The following is a 6020-nucleotide window of genomic DNA, read 5'->3' on the forward strand; positions in this document are numbered from 1 at the left end:
ATGTCACAACATTCATAGCACTACTATTCTGTAATATGCATTATTAGTATTTAAGAAAATAAACTTTTCTATCTCATTGAGTAGCAGCCATTTTCTATTTTTTTTTATCTATCTATCTATCTATCTATCTATCTATCTATCTATCTATCTATCTATCTATCTATCTATCCGTCCATCCATCCATCCATTCATCTATCTATTTGTTTGTATTTGAACGGTCCTCAATACAAGGAGCTGCCACAAACCAGGTGGATGAAGCAGCTGAGCAAGTCTGTCTTCCAATATAATCTAGAGGGGTGTTTTATGTGCATTTAGGGAGGTCTCAGAGGGACATATTAAGTCACTTGAAGCTCTTGGTCTCTCTTTTTCCTACCAACACATAGCCAAGAATGACCAGAAACTTTCTGTGTATGTATATAACTATTAGTGTATTATTACTACAAGTAGATATCCTAGGTGCAGTGGCGTAACTAGGAATGGCGGGGCCCCGTGGCAAACTTTTGACTCGCCCCCCCCCGACCGACGCCGAAGACCTCGACCGACCCCCTCCTACGCATTCCTGCGCGTTCTATTATCCCCCATAGTGGCCCCTGCACACAGTATTATCCCCCATAGTGGCCCCTGCACACAGTATTATCCCCCATAGTGGCCCCTGCACAAAGTATTATCCACCATAGTGGCTCCTGCACCCAGTATTATCCTCCATAGTGGCCCCTGCACCCAGTATTATCCCCCATAGTGGCCCCTGCACACAGTATTATCCCCCATAGTGGCCCCTGCACACAGTATTATCCCCCATAGTGGCCCCTGCACAAAGTATTATCCACCATAGTGGCTCCTGCACCCAGTATTATCCCCCATAGTGGCCCCTGCAAACAATATTGTCCCCAATAGTGGCCCCTGCACACAGTATTATGTCCCCATAGTGGCCCCTGCACACAGTATTGTCCCCAATAGTGGCCCCTGCACACAGTATTATGTCCCCATAGTGGCCCCTGCACACAGTATTATGTCCCACTGTGGACACGCATAAACAATTATTATACTCTGGGGTCTTTTCAGACCCCAGAGTATAATAATCGGAGACCCGGGGGAATAAAAACATAAAACAACTACTGTTTCATACCTGTCCCTGGCTCCTACGCTGTCGGCCTCCACTGCCGTCCTTCTGCAATGACGTCGGATGTCACATGACCTGGGACGCAGGCCGGGTTCATGTGACGTCAGAGACGCCAGACAACAAGGAAGGAGGCCTGGCAGGATCGTGGAGAGGTAAGTAACAGTGTTTTTTATGTTACTTATCTCTCCCGGGCCGCCAATCATTATACTCGGGGGTCTGAAAAGTATGATGAAGAGGACCCTTCATCACTTGGGGCACATGCGGTTTTATATACCGCTAGAAAGCGCACTGTCAACGCACTGTCGGTTTTCATGATCTGTGCCCCAGATGAAGAGCTGAAGAGCTATCGGTGCCGGTACCGTAGCTCTTCACCATCAAAAGGGCTTCCTGACAGTCAGTCAGGAATGCCCTTGCTCAAAGCAGCGCCTATAGCGTTGTACTGTGAGAGCGGGGAGGAACACCCATAGACGAGTACTGGGGAAAGATCCTCAGGAGTCTTCCTAAACTCTGATTTAAAGATATTTACTAAAATCTTAGCTAATCATATCTGCTGTTGGTTGCCTCAACTGGTTCATAAAGATCAGGTAGACTTTGTCTGTTGTAGGCAAGCAGGGACAACACCCATAAAGTGACTGACCTGGCGGAGGTTGCGAACTGTAATGGTGCAGAGGAACTCCTTCTAAGTTTAGATACGGAGAAGGAATTTGATTGCCTCTATTGGCTGTTCATGTTTTACACACTGCACCACTTTGGCTTTTCCAGGCTTTTTCTCCAGGCTCTGGAGGACTTACACTCCACACCTGGAGCCTTGGTCCATCTGATACATGTTCATTTTCCCTATCTTTCCAATTTTGAATGGTATCAGACAAGGTTGGTCCAAATCCCCACGGCTGTATGTCAGGCAAATTAGAGCTGACCCTAATATAGTGTGAATTTCTGTCGAGCAGTTTAAAATTTCTTTATTTGCTGACAAACTTCTTTTGACACTTTCGAACCTCAGAGTTTCACTTTCCCAACCTCCATAGCACCATACTGTTTATTGATATAGTAAGATATCAGGCTACAAGATTACTGCCTCACCCCAACGTACCCAGCCCTTTATGCTGCTAATTACCCTCCTCTTCTGCACGAGGTTGGGCTCCTTTTAAACACATGGGAGACCCTATCTGTCTCTCTATTAGGACGTATCTGTGCAGTGAAAATGTCCATCCTTGCTGAAATTCCTTAATTTATTTATTTTTTGACACCCTGGCCACATTTTTGGAGATGGACATGGTGAAACTCTGGTCATCTCAAACCCTCTTCTACCTTTGTCCAACAGGTTTTCCCATTCATTGCTTACAATATCGCATGACCTGCCTTCCGCCGCGGACATAGTTACATACAGGTCTTATTTTGAGTGCCTCTGTATTGATGGGCCAATTACCCCTGGTCTGTTATTTGTATATATACACACTGTATGTTGGAGCATGTACTTTCTCATACCCAAGCATCCATACGTGGTCAAATATGAGAGCTGTATTGGCAGAGAGCTTGACCCTCCAGTTCTGTCAATTGTTTGGTCACAAGCCAAGAAAAGCTTTCGCTGTATGCAATATTGGGAGAATCAAATCAATTGTTTAATGTTATTTTATGATACCTCCTAAATTCTCCAGAAAATAAACCCCACAATCCTGATGTTTGTTAGAGGTGTATCTCTCCTGGTAGCTCTGTCCAATATATTTACTGGACCTGCCCCCTCATAGTTCTGTTCTGGAAAGATCGCCGTTTATTCAGAAGATCTTTGATAGGGATCTTCTTTTAATACTGGAACTATTTCTTCTTAAGCGCTTCCCCAAAATTATAGGAATGATGGCCACCAGACTGCTCCTTTAGATTTTATATTTTTTTCTATTTTTCATAGCTCCAAAGTTTTCATAGTTATAAACTATGCCATCATGACACTCCCTTAAAAGCAAAACTACCCATGCAGCTATCTCTGGATCCGCAGGGAGGTGAAACTTTGATGCAAAGGATCAGCTACTAATTTAAAGGGTACCTGAATTTTCATGGAAAGTTGGAATATCTTAAAGGTCTTGCTGGGCTGTCTGTTCTCTGGCTCTATAAGCCTTCATACACTGTGTCCTACCATTTTTTAAGATGCTAATATCACCAATTATGGCTGCAGCACATTTTACATTTATTTCTGAGGCTGTGGACATGTACTATAAGGAATTGTCTGCCCTCTCCTCTATCCATTTTAACTACGACTGGTTTAATTACATGTAATTCTGCTGGGAGTAACTGTACAATACTAAACAAATAGCTGAGAAAAGTCAACTCACCATAATATAGATCCAAAAACAATGAACTGCAAACACAGGGCAAATATATGCAGGCATGACTGACGAAAAGGGCAATAGATGAGGACAGTTAGGAAAGCTGCTTGCTGCCTGTGAATAATAGCCTGTAGTCATACAAGCAGCCAGAAGTAGATATAAGTACACAGAAGACCTTTCTGACTTTGTAAGCTGTGAAATGTGCTAAATGTTCAGTCCAGTACACAGAGAAAGCTGTTTCAGACGTGTTGTGAGGAAAAACAGCCCCTCCTCTTTACATGCACTGTGTGAATAGACCAATCCTCTTTTCACTCAATGTGAAGCTATCTTTCATTTTTAATGGTACCTATGGACAGGACTTCCCTAATAACAGGGAGTGAACGGTACATTAGCTACAAGGGAAACATCTAGTGGCAGAAACTGTACAGAGTTTTTTCACGCAGAAGGTAGCAACATTTTTCATTAACGTGCATTACATTTTGGTCCTGAATCACATGCCTTTTTAAATGACACTAAGTTGTCTGAAATATTAGTGACCATTTAACCAATTTTTGGAGAAAATAGTTCTTTCTGTCCCTAAGCTCCACTAAATGATAACAGGTTATATGGCAATTGCTTATTCAGAGTCCACACAATGGTTCTGTTTATATAACATTTTATTTTTCATCAAAAGTGGTATGCCAATATCACCTTTTCTACAGCCCAAGAATCTACAATTCCAAGAAGCAACCCAATAAAAAAATCAAAAAACGCTAAAAAAATTTCAAAAGAAAAATATGATCTGAATGGTGAAGGTTGATGTCAGATAAACAGTACAAAATTAAATTTGATGTTATTTGAAGTGCAATACCACCGCATCAATGATGAGATAGAGAAAGAAATAAAAATACTCTATTTTAAACAAACAGTATTTATATATATTTATATATATATAATTATATATATTTTATTTTATTTATATATTTGTACAGACATTAGACCCAGTGATATCCGCAGTATTGTAAAAAGATATTTACAAATAACCATTTTTTTTTCAAACATTTACATCAGCACCATAGATAAAAAAAGGAACATAATCTGTCTATATATTACTTGGTCCCGATGTGGAGAGCATTTGGAGGAAGCTTTACAATGACAACAGACATAATCTACTTTTATCCACATCCATATGTCTATCTGTTACTTATATGAACATGAGTACATAGTAGGGGATTGCACTGTATCATAAGCAGCGATTCATTCCCTAATCTCAGGGACTATTCTGGATCTTGGGTTTGCTTATATACAAAACGTCCATGGAGAAGGAGTGTGTTACATACCGCCACATCTCTGCTTGTTTACATGATGAGTGCCCTCAGACATTATACCATATCTGTGGACATGCTTGTAACCGCAGAAAATGAATCACTGAATATAATGTACTGAAAGGAGGAAGCACTTAATGTGCTCGTTCCAATAAACTTTTTGTATTTTAGGACAGCCCCACACCTTTTGCATAAGCACAGCAGAAACCACCACTTTGTAAACATTCGATATTCATAGCCACTAAACTCATTTGTCAATTTTGGTACGTTCAGGCAGGTACTGTAAATGAGATTATATACTGTTTCATTCTAGAGATATTAAAGTAAAGAGTACAAATATATAAAAATTCTCAAACTGGTTTAACCCACAAAATGATAACTTCCACCCTGTGTACATAATATGACCATTATAAAGAGGTGGTCATAACATTTATTCAGCTGACAGCTACTCTTCATGTGTTTTTAAAGGGGCTCTATCATTGGGAAAAGTCATTTTTAGATAAGAACATCCTTGCATAGACTTTAGAAAGGCTATTCCACACATACCTTTTGTATGTAAATTGCCTCAGTAGATTTTGAATAATTCCGTTTTTATTCATATGCTAATGAGCTTTGACAGTGCACTGGAAGTGTCTGTATGCACTGTCTGCTCTATGTGTATGTATAGTACAGGCTGCTGTGCTGATGACTCATCTCTGCTATACATACACATAGAGCAGACTGTGATCACAGACACTTCCGATGCACAGTCGAAGCTCATTAGCATATGAATAAAAATGGACTTATTCAAACACTACTGAGGCGATTTACATACAAAAGGTAGGTGTGAAATAGCCTTTCTAAAGACTATGCAAGGATGTGCTTATCTATAAATGACTTTTCCCAATGATAGAGCACCTTTAATGGAAAGAGGGGGAAAATCAGCTGCCACACACCTCTGGTGGGAAAAAAATGACTGGACATATTGAAATCCAACAATCCCATTCATCTCTCCTCTGACATCTACTGGTGGGGAAGTCGGGATACTGCCATACACACTAAATGGTTCAGCCAACAATAGTAGGTTTGGCCAACATTCATTTAATGTATATACCCAACCTTACAAAACTAATACAAGAAATTGGTCAAGAGTTCTGTATTTATGGACTGGGGACAGTAATTGCTGTGGGAAGTAGAACAAGAATACCTATAAAGTTGTGCTGCCATGACAGGTCCTCTTATTTGTATCCATGACATACATGGACTGTAAAAAGTTCAGATATGTGGTCTGTGGTGCAC

Source organism: Leptodactylus fuscus, chromosome 1 (assembly GCF_031893055.1).
Source record: "Leptodactylus fuscus isolate aLepFus1 chromosome 1, aLepFus1.hap2, whole genome shotgun sequence".
NCBI lineage: Eukaryota > Metazoa > Chordata > Amphibia > Anura > Leptodactylidae > Leptodactylus > Leptodactylus fuscus.